Source organism: Saccopteryx leptura, chromosome X (assembly GCF_036850995.1).
Source record: "Saccopteryx leptura isolate mSacLep1 chromosome X, mSacLep1_pri_phased_curated, whole genome shotgun sequence".
NCBI classification, from domain to species: Eukaryota; Metazoa; Chordata; class Mammalia; order Chiroptera; family Emballonuridae; genus Saccopteryx; species Saccopteryx leptura.
The window spans coordinates 70,336,178-70,350,425 of record NC_089516.1 but is presented as its reverse complement, the minus strand read 5'-3'; the positions used below and the strand labels follow the sequence as shown (position 1 = coordinate 70,350,425).

Below are 14,248 nucleotides of genomic sequence, written 5' to 3'. Positions count from 1 at the left end.
CGAGAAAGAGGCAGCCTATGCCCATGACAACACAGAATGGTTCCATCTGAGATCATTTGGTTTTCTATCCAAGGCTCTTTCTACCCCACTCTCATAGCTGGAAGTAAAGGTGACCCTCACAATTCAATTGGGCAGCCTTTAAACTTGAGAATTGGGCTTAGATTAGCTATGTACCCCACCAATTTGAACTTATGACTAGTGACTCTAGGGGCTGAAGAAAGCATTGCGGTTCAAAGTAACTAACTGGACCCAAGGGAGGTAAGCATCTCTTTTTAGAATACAAATTTTCTGTCTGGGCATGTAAAGACCCGTGGGGGGGGTGAATTGGACAGGTGGGAAGTGAGTAATGCTGTGGATACCAAGGGAACATTACAGGGAGTTGGTGAGTAAGAGCTCAAGGACCTGGTGACTGCATTCCTCAGTTCTATATGAAGTGCTAGGATGGGACCGCGCCCTGTATCCAAGACAAGGTGCTTCGGAAGTGTAGACTGCTTATTCTCTGATTTCTGTTTCAGCTGGATGGTGTTGACACCTGGCTTGGGCCCAGGCCCTGCTGCTCCTATACTTTTCACAGTGCACCAAGCTCTCCCAGAAGCTTTAGCACTATATCACAGTGTGGTCTTTGGTTATGTTCCCACTGTTTTATATGTGGCATTCCAATTAGAGAATAAGCTCCTTGTTTGGTAGGAAAGAGGACTTTGTTCTAATCCCTCCCAAAGACACAGGAACTTGCTTAATGTGGAGACTAGGCAGCACCAGGAGGACATGTTGGTTTCTTTCTCCCACCAGCCTCCAGAGGAAATTTTCATTTGTGGAGGAAAGTGGCTAGGAGTTTTAGGGTAGATATAGCACATGCTGCATTCTGTGGGATCCAATAATTACATATTTTTACTACTAGATAGGGAACCTCTTGAAGTAAGGACTTGTCATAATCTCTGTATTCTCAGTGCCCAATATCTTGCCCTATTGTTTGCAGGTGTTCAGTAGCTGCTGAATGTGTTTGAAGGCATTTCTTTTCTTTACACTCCCTTGAGTCAGACTAGATTCACTAGAAGTCCTCTATCTCTTGGGGGAAGAATCTGGAAGCTAATGAGGAGGAAAGGGCTGCATCTGAGCATTGGTTATCTATGGCACATCTAGTATCCAGAAGTCCATGTTCTTAGGTAGTTGGCTTTTAGGGTATACTTGCTTTCACATGTACATGTTTTACATTTTTCTTTTTTTTTCTCTACAAAAGGGGCAATTATAGAAGCAGGAGCATGGTGTGGGTGGGAGGGTAGAATGTGGTATTCCTGAATTATTTTTTTACCAATTCCTTGTGAGAAAAGTGCTAACTGGACCCTTGAGGATCCTAGACCTAGTTCAGAGGAGAGAAAGGCTTGTGTTCAGTGTTGGCTTTGTGTGTGTGTGTGTGTGTGTGTGTGTGTGTGTGTGTGATAGAGACAGAAAGAGGGACAGACACACAGGAAGGGAGCGAGATGAGAAGCATCAATTCTTTGTTCTTGCACCTTAGATGTTCATTGATTGCTTTCTCATATGTGCCTTGATGGGTATGGGGTGGGGGAGGTACAGCAAATCGATTGACCCCCTGCTCAAGCCAGTGACCTCAAGCTCAAGCTGGTGAGCCTTGCTCAAACCAGCTGAGCCCAGTGCACAAGCTGTTCATCTTGGGGTTTCGAACCTGGGTCCTCCGCATCCCAGTCTGATGCTCCATCCACTGCTCCACGGCCTTGTCAGACTGCAGTGTTGGCTATTAATAGAGTTCTTTAGCCTGTGGATACCAAGGTTGTGATTGGCATTAGTTTTAATTTTAACTCTCCCTACCACTAAGTTTGGCATCTTCAACTTAATTTCCTTTTATCCTCCAAACCTTTTCTAAGGAGTTAGGAGGCAAGCAAGCCACATATGTCCATCCCTTTATTTCCTGAACTCTTTTTTTTTCTTTTTTTTTTAAATTAATTTTAATGGGGTGACATTGATAAATCAGGGTACATATGTTCAGAGAAAACCTCTCCAGATTATTTTGACATTTGATTATGTCATACCCCTCACCCAAAGTCAAATTGTATTTCCTGAACTCCTAATAGGCCAGCTAGGATGGTTCCCTTTTTACTTCTTCTTAATGTATGCCTCCTGCACTTCAAGGCTAGAGTTTGGAGCCAGAGGCCTAGAGGCCAAGCTCTCTATGGCTCAGCCCCTGGCCTGGGGGCTGCTGTTGAGGGCTATCAGCTTGGCACAGGATCTTTCTGGTATGTGAAAGAGCCTTTGGGGAAGATGGCTAGTGGTCTAAGCTTATTACCTACTCCCTCCCCCAGTGCCTTTACTTAGGGAGAAGGCTACTGTGTATGATTTTCTAGGCCAGTTATCTGGCTAACTTTCAGATAAGATCCTTGCTGCCCATCTTCTATGGAAAACAGAATATGAAGAGATCTGTTAGTCTGGGTTTGAGGCCTTGCTGATAGTGAGTGGAGTAACTAGCCTGCCAATATTTAGTCTAGTCTAGCAATTGGCAAACTTACTTGCTAGACCTGTTTTTGTATGCATTACAAGAATGTTTTACATTTTTTTAAAATGGGCTTAATTCACTTTATTATTTATTATTATTATTGTTGTTGTTTGTATAAAATTATATTGTGGCCACAGCTGGAGCCTGGGTTTTCTGCAAAGAAACTGGTGTGAGTCTTCGTAAGGTGGCCAGTGATTTCCTGATAGGGAGACTTGGTGAACACAGTCTTTTTCCAGAGTTCAGGGATAGGAGCTTTAAATCTGGAGACTGCATCAAAGGTCACCTTGGGGAAGTTCCCTGGGGTGGCATTGCAGCCCCTGGCTGAGGTGTAGCAGCAATCAATACCAGCCATTATCAGTAGCTTTTTGGGCACAAGAGGCTGAAACAATGCCACTGTTCCTGGGTGCTGGGATGAGGCACACCAGCATAGCAGCAAGTCACTTTGCAAGGAACAGTGTGGAGCTTGCCAATCTTGTTCCTACAATAGTCTTTCTGAACAGTAATGATGGCTCCCAGATGGCAGTGGCTACCTCACTGGAGCACTTACCACCGAGACTGACATGTCCATTGTAGTCTCCTGATGATGACAGATGCCTTGAATTGGGACCTCTGGCCAAGACAGGTTTACACTGGCATGATTTTTTTCTTCTTTTCTAAGTGAAAGGAGGGGAGATAGAGAGAGAGACTCTTGCATGCACCCTGACTGGGATCTACCTGGCAAGGCCTATCTGGGGCTGATTCTCTGCCTATCTGGGGCCATGCTCATAACTGAGCTGTTTTTTTTTTTTTGTTTGTTTGTTTGTTTTTTTAGCATCTGAGGCAGAGGCTCCACAGAGCTATCCTCAGTGCTGAGGCTGATGCGCTATAACCGAACCAGTCATGGCTATGGGAGGGGAAGGGAGAGAGAAAAAGAGAGAGAGAGAGACAGAGACAGAGAGAGACAGAGAGAGAAGGTGTAGGGGAGGAGAATCAGATGGTTGCTTCTTCTGTGTGCCTTGACCGGGAATCAAATCCAGGACAGTCACATGCTGGGCCAATGCTCTACCACTGAGCCAACTGGCCAGGGCCTACACATGCATAATTTTCAATACCCCCAGAGAAAGTTAATGATCTCAGATTCCCTGATGGGCAGGGAGGGAGAAGAGATAGATTTCCTCTAGAGACTTAATACTCATGTCCTTGACCATGCAGCCCAGCTTGGTGAGGGAGATCCACTCCTTGTCCTCTGCCTTGCCTCCATGAGCTATGCATTCTTGGCCTGGCCTAAACTTCAGTCCCAGATGCTCTTGCTGAATTCTCCCAGATGGCCCCAAGTCTGATTAGTATGCAGCTGCTGTTGATAGTAATTAAGGAGATTTGAGTACAAGAACACAACAGCAGAAACCTGTACCCACTAGGCGATTCTGGAGCTCAGGTTAGCTCTTCTTGTTCTTTCCCACACAGTAATTAAGGAGATTTGAGTACAAGAACACAACAGCAGAAAGCTGTACTCACTAGGGGATTCTGGAGCTCAGGTTAGCTCTTCCTGTTCTTTCCCCCACACTTCATCTCTGGCTGTTTGGGAGGGTGCCTCCTTTGTGTTATTGTGAGACCATGCTTGAACAGAAGGAATTCTGGGTACTTTAGGAGCAAGATACTGAGACTGTTTGGAATTGTGGGGGAATGATACTACAAGCATAGCTTTAGTGATAAGCTTACCCAGACAGGAAGGCATTCCCAGCTCATTCTGTAGTCCTTACACAGTGTTTGGAAGGGGGGCACTGTGTTAGCTGTTGTGTGTTTATGTGGGTACATGCCTTTTTGGCCATCCACGCCCATTTGTGCCAAGTCTTTGAGAATACTGGACTGGAGAGAGCACTGTGCCAAGAGGAGTTGCATGAGATCTGCTCTGTAATGCCTTTTCTTTCCTTTTTGCATTGCCCATCTTTCCCCAAATATGCCTAGGATTGTAGATGGCCACCCAATTGCAGTCTATTAGACCTGGGAGACTCAACCATTAGGCTTTCTGACTAAAAGTAACCAGGGCACAAGGGGGCAAACAGCACTCACCAGGGCTGTGTCTCCTTTCTCCTCCACTAATGTCCACAATGCTCTGAACCTTTACCCCCAACAGTGTAGAAGACTTGTTGAATATGCACAAATATTTCTGACTCTCAAAGAATAAACCATATTTGTGGATGATCAGTGAGTAAGGTTAACTTAAATGGTTTTAAGGTGGCAGTGAATGGTTGAACATTCCAAATAAAGTTCCTTAGGTTTTCCTGTTACTTTTTTGGATGGGAGTCTGTTCAGCATTGATAAAGATGACTTGAGAGAAAGGAGAGTAGTAGCCATAAGATAAATGAAGTAGGCTAGTTATATGGAATCATTTTAACCATTACTTACAGCTTCATGATCTTGAATAGGTATTTAACTTTTCTGAACCTTAGTTTTTCATCTTTAAAATGGAGATAAGCCTGGCCTGTGGTGGCGCAGTGGATAAAGCGTCGACCTGGAATGCTGAGGTTGCCGGTTCAAAACCCTGGCCTTGCCCAGTCAAGGCACATATGGGAGTTGAAGCTCCCTGCTCCTCCCCCCTTCTTTCTCTCTCTCCCTTCTAAAATGAATGAATAAATAAAATGGAGATAAAAATGAAACTCATTTCCTTGGGATTTGTGTGAGAGAAAAGAGCTCATGGTTGTAAAAGTCCACTTAGAAGGGTACCTGACATATTTTGGGTGCTTGATAAATGCTCCATTCCTCTTAATATCTTTCATCATATTTTTTTCTCTCTGTGAGTACTTGAGATCAAAGAATTTTAGGACCCCAGTTAAGCTTTACCTCTAGTTTGTAAGTGTGCTCCTTATAATACTCTATTTCTGTGTGATTGTTTTTAATAGATGAGGAAACAGATAGTATAAGCAGTGATGCCAACGACTGGCTTAGTTTGTGGTGAAGCCCAGTGTGCCTTCTGCTGCAGTTGAGGAGAAACAATCTGAGAATTCATGTGGGTGTGTCTATTGCTTTCTGAAGACGAACCCCAGTTTTGGGGAGCCTTGAGAGTCCCAGAATGAGGGAATGGGGAAAGGGAGAAGAGGTATATGAAACCAAGGTTATACACAAAGCATGGTTATGGGCATAAAGAATAGAGGATGTGCGGAGGAGAAAATGATTACAGGAACTTTTACTCAAGAGGGCAAAACAGTTTGTGAAATCAGTGGGCCCATGCCTCTTCGCAGAAGCCATGCAGCACTGGCTGAGACCCACCCCAAGCCCTCAGTGCGCTGCTAACTTTCACTTCCTCTTTGTGTGTGTTGTGGGATGTGGGTGCAGGGGGCCTCTTAGTCTTGTCTCCCTTCCAGGTCTATCTGTAAATAGATAGGTTTTCCATATGGACTCAAAGTAGGTTGTGGTAGACTCCTTTGAGGTCTGGAGAGTGGTTCCCCCAAGGTTTGTGGGAGTGAAGGTGGGAAGTATTCATTAAGTTAAGCTGGTGCCTCAGTAGGGCTGTGCAAAACAGCCAGCTTCCTATCTATATCTTGTGCATTAGACCACCTTGTCTGGCTTTTTGTTCAGGTGCTTCTGTCTCTGTCTATGATACACCTCTTCCCCATATCTGAGGAGCTAGTGCCTCATACTGTGGTAGCAGAAGGTCTCAAATTCTCTTTTGATAGATTCTGGGAAAAGGGTCAGGGAGGTGGGAAAGGAGGCAGTCCTTAACATTGTGCTTTTGGGTATTTTCTTGCGTATTGTATATTTCCCTGTGTCATTTGGAGGTCTCTCTCTCTCTCTCTCTCTCTCTCTCTCTCTCTCACACACACACACACACACACACACACACACACACACACACACACACATTGCCTTTGTGTTTGTACATGCTATTTCTCTCCCCTGAACACCATGAGCTTCCCTTTCTCTTTAATACCTTTTCCCTGTGGCAGTCTTATTTATTCTTCAGGACAGGTCAGTTATTCCTTTAGAAACTTTCTGTGTTCTCAGCTCTTCTATTATGGCCTGGGTCTCTCTTTATGTTTCCACAGTTTTCTTTGATTACCCTTATCACAGCCCTTGCTGTACAGAATGGTTAAGTCCATATTCATTTGTCTGCTTGTTGCCCCCTCTAAACCCTCCCCCAAAATTCTTACATGCTCACTCGACAGGCTTTTATACATACATGCACATGTTTAAGTATTAAAATCATCTCAAGGCCTGCTCTCTATTGGGTTTCTGATAACTTGGTGGCTTATGAACAGCATGTGTGTACATTTATATGTGACTGTCTCAGGGATATGAGTCCTTTCTAAAATATCTGAAGTAGGTAGGAAATGACTCTGTTTGCTCTTCTAGGTCTTACTAGAATTGTAGGTAAAATTGTAAGACTTGCTTTGGATTATGGAGCAATGTCTATTGCATGGGCCATTAGGGAGGCTGCTGAGTAATTTCTGTAGAGGTTTGGTTTGCCTCTTTCCTGCTTCTATCTAATATGTGTATGTGTGTGGGGGTAAGTGGTTTCATGCATATTCACCTTAGCATTAGGGGGTGCAAAGATTGTGTATATGGTGGTAGGGGTGCTAAAACCCCCAGTATTGTTAGCTGGATAGGTTAAACAGTTTTTGCCAGCCTTAGTAAATTGGTAGCTGAATTTGTGGCTGGAAGGGCAAGATGTGGCTTCATCAACTCATAAAATACAAATACATTTTTTAGAGAAGTTATACCAATCTACATAGAGACCAAAACTAATGAGCTGGGTGTCATGTCTCTGTTGTCTTACTGCCCCACCCTGGGACATATCCAAAACACACATAGACCCATAGAATTCAAGGGCATTATTTGGACTCTTTATACCTCTGTTTCCACGAAGGTGACCATGACAAAAATGGAGACTGAGTGTGTAGCTTTAAACAGAGATACTTAGGGCAGTTATAAGGCTACTCTTCAACTTCTGCACATCCACTGGAGGCAGGTACTAAGAGTTGGTTTTTCCTTAAGCCCTATGTAATGAACCTTGTTCCTTGATGGGGCAAGAGTTAGATTAGGCTGCAAGATTAGGTGTGGGGGACTAGCAGGCTGAATGGAACTGGCATCAGCCAAGGTCCTCTACCTAGCCAGGTATCATGACATATTGAAGGTCTGTACTTAGTGAGGCAGTGCTCTGGAGTGGCTTCTGTCTTCTGATTTCTCACCCTGCATGACTGAAGAGGCCTTCCCTGAATACTCGTATGAATGTTTAGCCACATTCTTTGCTGCTTATAGTTTGGGGAAGGAAGACAAAGGGGAGCCAGGGAGTCAGCTGGTTAGAGAGGAGTGAGGAGAAATTGAACAATGAGTGGGCTCAGACTGTGGTTCCACCTCACCATCCCTTCCTCTGAGTTTGTTGGGGGAGCTGATCATATGGATCTGAAGTCATTTTCTTTTTCCAAGTTGTCAAAGCCACTCTAGGCCTGTTAAAACTGCAAATCATGCTGCTTTAACAGAAATGTTGATACTGGAATCTAAAAACCATGTGTAGTGAGATTTTTGGTGTTTGGGAACCTTTTTTTTTTTTTTTTTAAAAAAAAAAAAATAAGTTTATTGTATTTTTGCATCTTCTGTTTCATTAATCAAGGGAGAGCATTGGCATATTGTCTTTCAGTTTCCAAATGTAGGAGAAGTTGCCAATTTGTGTTTTTCCAGAAAATTCATTTTTTCCAGAACTACTTTGGACCATCACCCTCTGTCTCTATGCATGTATCCTCTGATTGTGGAAGGTGTTCCTACTGCTAATTGGTCACCCTTCCTGTGCCTTGTCTGTGAAACTGGGAGATTTATTCCATATTATTCAGCTTAATAAGGCAGAGAACTCCAGCCCACTCCCCAGTCAACCAAAGCTTCCTTCAAGGAGGGGAAGTGTGGTAAATGTCAGTGTATTTCCCCAGGCAGTCACGTGTTCTCTGAGAACAGGATGTGGGGAGGGCTGGGTCCCAGTCACAGGGTATGAGGGTGGTAAGGGAAAGTGGGCTGCTGGTGTGGCCATGTGAGTTGGTGCCTGCCTCCTCGACTTTAAGAGGAATGAAGAGCCCCTGTATTTTGTAGTCTTCACTCGTGTCTAGTCGTCTACCCATGGCATATCTGAGTTCTTACCCAAGAAAGAACTGTAACTACCTGTGAATGAGTCCCAAGTCTTCAGGCTGGAGAAATTTAGTGCAAGGGGCGGGTAGGTCAAGGTTGCCCACTATACTAGCCTATGCCTTGTGATGTTTGAAGCTATAGGCTATTTTGGCTAGGCTTTTGTCAGGAGAGCTGGGCCCCCATAGAGAATGGGCTTGCCTTGTTGCTTTTTGCCAGGGCTTTCATACCCCCCATGGCTTCCTACCTAGCACACTGAGGTGATTTGCATGTTCAGTTTCCTTTTAGGGCCATCCTCTTCTTCTCCCCTCCCCCACTACTTCTGCTGGGGACCTTTGGAGATCTTCTGCCTGGGGTGGGGAAAAGAGGATGTAGCTAGCTTCCTGTGCAAGGGAGGGTGTGGCGCCCGCCTTCCTGCCTGTCTGCCTACCCGCCCAGACGCCATTTACCCAATACTTGAGGAACTGCCTGCAGAGTTGAGTTCAGTCACCAGAGGCTGAGGGGCTCTCTGGAGTTTAGTAATGGGGTGTTGCTTTTGTTGGTCTCTTCATTGTTCTCCACTGTGGGGATTTCCAGGCTCCATTTTCCTGGAATCACAGTGCTGAAGAGGGCCTTTCGAAGCTGACTGGTCTGACCACCTTAGATTACAGATGTGGAAACAGAGGCCCACATAGTCCTTTAAGTCACATAAGGAATCAGCAGCAGAATTAAGATGAATAGAATTCTGGAAAGTTAGACCCTTTCCCCCAAGCTGCTAGTCCAGTGATTTCCAAACTATATTTGGTGAAGTTACCACAGGGGCTGCAGCCCCCCTTCAACCATAACAGTTTTACTTTTTCATGTACTCCGTGTTTTGACATGTCATGCATTTATATGTTTGGGAGAGTGAAGAGGCAGGGAGCTGTGGAAAAATGACAAAATTTAAAACCACTGAACAAAACAGCACAGTTGGGGCCACTGACCTACGTGACTGGGGCAAGACTCAGAACAAATTTCTGGCCCACTGTTTCTTGGTTGGTTGCTCCCAGCTAATGGTTTGGCCTCCTCCACCACAAGAAGGACTATCCCTACCCTTGTGCTTCCTTGATCTCCTATCCCAAGAAAAGACCCTCTTGTATCACCCTGATGCAGAGCTAGAAGGCAGAGGCCACTAGATTTCTTGAATAAAATAAATAATAGGTAAGCTTTTGGAAGGAACTTCTTGTACCCTTAATAAGGGAAACTTTGAAGGGAAAATGACAGTGTAGGGCAGGGGTCTCAAACTCGCGGCCCGCCGAACAATTTTGTGCGGCCCACAGACTAATCCACGAAGTTCAAGAAAAGTGTTGCGTAACAATTGCCTTTTGTAGACCTAGTGCGGCCCTCTGAACGGCTGTGATCTTGCTCTGCGGCCCACATGCTGAGTTGAGTTTGAGACCCCTGGTGTAGGGGTTGCTGGGGAGACCCAGGCTCTAGTTTGACTCCTCCACACTTGAACAATTTGCTTTTTGCCTCATTGAACCTGTATTTGTTTCTTCTATAAAATGGTGCTTCACTCTGTCTTGCATTTCATACAGAGTTGAATTTAGTGAGAGAATGCACGTGAACAAATGCCTTTTTAAACTGTAAATAACAGTGCACATGAGGCTAGGATTATTATTGTAGAAGGATAAGTCAGAGTCCCTGGAAGCATCTGGATTGGATAATGAAGTTGCACAAGAAAGAAATGAAAATTTATCAACCATCTAATACATCCTAGGTGCCAAGTTAGGTCCTTTTCTATAAGTAAAGCTAGGGTCGTCCTCGCAACAATCCAGTGAGGTAGGCATTGTTTCTCACATTTTACTTCGAGGGAAATTGAGGCTTCAAGAGATCTAGGATATGGAGTGTTCCAGGGTTTCCCTATGGAGCCCACAATGTCTGACAGATATTTGTGAAGAGACTTTGAGAATGTGCTGTTGTTCAATTGGGGCTTTCCAAACCATTCCCTGCCCCACTCCAGCCTTTCTGTTCTGGTGGGGATATTGCTTTAATGTCCTGTGCCTTCATGGCTCAGTTCAGCATTATTTACCCCCACTTTTCCTTGGTGATACACCAGGCACACACACCTGGTCCCCTTGTTTTACTTTTAGTTGATGGAGGAGCCCTTTGAGTCAGCCACTTTTCCTTAACAGGAGGGGCTTCCTACTTCCCTGGAGAGCTGACACGGAGAGCCAGGGATTTGTTGCTAGTCAGACAGACCTGGCTCTTGGCCAAGGTCATGCAGCCAAGAGATGGCAGTTGCTTCCCTTTATTGAGACTCAGTTTTGTCATTTGTAAAATAGACGTAAGGATGCTTACCCCACATTTGTCTCATGTGCTGGTAAATATTTAACAACAAACTCTCTGGTGAAGCCATGGTTTGTACTGTCTACTGATCTCTGTGGTGTAACTGCTGCCAGCATGGCGAATTTTAAGCTACCAATACATCTTTGAAGGATGAGTTGTGAAGAGTTGTGCATGATCAATTTCAGTGTGATCTGGTTCCAATGCACCAGTATTAATCACATCTATCTTAGATTCCTACCCTCACCCCTCCACCCCAACCTTCTGACATCCATACGCAAATGTAGGACCCTCACACCATGTCTCCTCTCTTCCTCAAGACACCAGAGCATCCAGGAGAGGAAGAGTGTCACTTAAAGTCTCATTGTTGCCCTGGCTGGTGGTGCAGTGGGGAGTGTCATCCTGGAACACCGAGATCACCAGCTCTACCCTGAGGTTGGCAGCTTGATTCTTGGTCCGGGCACCTAAGACAAACAATCAATGGGTGCACAACTAAGTGGAACAATGAGTTGATGCTTCTCTCTCTCCTTCTTTCCACTCTCCCTTCCCCCACTGCTCCTTTCCTCTCTCTCAAAAATTAAATTCTGTTCATTGTTTGAAAGTTCTCTTGGAAAAGAATGAATGTGAAGTGTTGAATGGGCAGAAAACTTAAGAAGGCTTTGATGAAGGCCTTAATTACAGCATATTGATCAGTATATTTTGTCTGCTGAGGTATCTATACTGTCTGATTCCTCCAGCTGTCAGATTGCTAACTAGGTGGGAGGATGGTGGAAGGCTCTGACCAATGGCCAGAGTGAGAGTTTGGCCATTCCTAAAAGTACTTAACTTTATAATTGGATTTCCAAAGTCTTATCTCTTTCTCCTGCTTGAAGAGCCCACTCTGCTGGATCCTAATCTTTAGATTATTTATTTATTTATTTATTTATTTATTTATTTATTTATTTATTTATTTATTTTAGAGAGAAGAGAGAGGGATGGAGAGAGACAGAAGGGGAAGGAGCAGGAAGCATCAACTCCCATATGTGCCTTGACCAGGCAAGCCCAGAGTTTCAAACTGGCAACCTCAGCATTCTAGGTTAAGGCTTTATTCGATGTGCTACCACAGGTCAGGCTGGGTCCTAATCTCAAGGTCCCTGTAATGAAGATCTCTGGGCCAGAAAGAGTTTTGAAGGACCATATCTCTGGTCCTACCACTTACTTCAATAGCATCTGTGCTAGATGATTTTTTAAAATTATTTTATAGATTGATTGTTTTTAGAGAGAGAAGAAGGGGAAGAGAGAGAGAGAAGGAGTGAGGGAGAGAGAGAGATAGAGAGAGAGACATTGATTTGTTGTTCCACTTATTTATGCATTCATTGGTTAGTTCTTGTATGTGTCTGGACCAGGAATCAAGCCTGCAACCTTGCTGAATTGGGATGACATTCCAACCAATTGAGTTATCTGGTTATCTTTCTTTATTTTTTAAATGTTTAAATTTTTTAAATTTAGAAATTAATTTTAATGGGATGGCATTGGTCAATAAGAATACATAGGTTTTGGCCTGGCCAGTTGGCTCAGTGGTAGAGCATTGGCCTGGCGTTCAGATGTCCTGGGTTTAATTTCCCAGCCAGGGCACACAGGAGAAGTGCCCATCTGCTTCTCCACCCTTCCTCTTCTCCTTCCTCTCTGTCTCTCTCTTCCCCTCCCATAGCCAAGGCTCCATTACAGCAAAGTTGGCCCCAGCACTGAGGATGGCTCCGTGGCCTCCACCTCAGGCGCTAGAATGGCTCAGGTTGCAAAGGAGCAACGACTCAGATGGGCAGAGCAACACCCCCTGGTGGGCATGCTGAGTGGATCCTGGCTGGGTGTATACGGGAGTCTGTCCCTGCCTCCTTGCTTCTCACTTCAGAAAAATACAAAAAAAATGTACATAGGTTTTGCCCTGGCTGGGTGGCTCAGTGGATAAAGCATCGTCCCAGTACAATGAGGTTACAGGTTCGATCCTGGGTCAGGGCACACATAAGAAACAATTAATGAGTACACAACAAAATAGAACTAAGTGAAACAACGAGTTGATGCTACTCTTTCTCTCTAAAATAATTTTTTAAAAAGGAATACATAAGTTTTAGGTAAACATCTCTACATCATTTGAACTGTTGATTGGCCATCACCAAAAGTCAAATCATTTTCTGTCAACATATATTTGTTTCTCTTTACTCCCCTTCTCCCATTTCCTCCCTCTGGTAACCACTTCAGTTTTGTCTATATCCATGAGTCTCATTTTTATATCCCACATATGTGAGCAATCATAAAGTTCTTAGCTTTTCCTGATTTACTTATTTCACTTAGCATAGTGTTCTCAATGTCCATCCATGTTGTCGTGAATGGTAATATATTTCAAAACTCCCCAGAGAATAAGAACCACCTGGGGCAAATTACTATGGAAAGCTTCTTTTAGTAAGTTTGGAGTAGGGATCAGATATCTGGATTTTTAAACTAGTGTCCCAAATGATTTTTAAGTTTTGGAACACTGCATTAGCACTGTATAACATTCTGCCAGGTTGGTATCATTATTCCCATTTTACAGGTGGAAAGGTCAAGAGCTCATGGCTTGTTATTGGTGAGGTTGGACCTTGCGTTCAGGTTTTCAGAACACATAGTTACGTTTCTTCTACAACAGAGACACTACTTTAGTGCACAGTAATATCTGTGCTGGTGGGAGCAACGATACTAGGTAGGGAAGAACAAGGTTCATCTTTGGACTACTTTACAAATAGGGAGACTGGGTTACAGAGGGGTTTGGAGGAAGTAGCAGAACTGATTGCATTCCTGATCTTTTGTGGAGGTTGACTGCTTTTAACTTTGGAGAACTGTTTTACCAGGCCCAGATTTCTCCGCACTTGTTCTCTACTTTCTGTATTTCCCTTCTAATAAGCATCCCTTAGCCCTATGAATACCAGCCCATTAGAGGCTTGTTGGTTCCTGGAGTTGTATTCTGTGCCAGAAGTTCCCAAATCTTGCTGGGTCTTAGAATTGTCTGAAGCTCTTCTGATGTCTGGGCTCTGCTTCTTTTATTTATTTATTTATTGATTGATTGATTGATTGATTGATTTTTTTAGAGAGAAAGGAGTGAGAGAGACACACACAGAGAGAGAGAAGGGGGAGGAGCAGGAAGCATCAACTCCTATATGTGCCTTGACCAGGCAAGCCCAAGGTTTTGAACTGGCAACCTCAGTGTTCCAGGTCGACGCTTTATCCCACTGCGCCACCACAGGTCAGGCCTGGGCTCTGCTTCTTATATAGTAAATCAGAATCTCTGTGGGTAAGGTTAGGGCAGTGGTAGTGGGCATTCCAACTTTCATCGTGGGCGGT

General features: G+C 44.3%; 1 protein-coding gene and 1 pseudogene across 1 annotated transcript in view; one reads left to right on the top strand and one right to left on the bottom strand.

Moving 5' to 3' along the window:
• Positions 1-14,248, top strand: part of MSN (moesin) — a 79,964-nt gene that overhangs the window by 23,617 nt on the left and 42,099 nt on the right. The gene's annotated exons all lie outside the window — the stretch shown is intronic.
• Positions 2,627-8,589, bottom strand: LOC136385975 (small ribosomal subunit protein uS5-like; annotated as a pseudogene).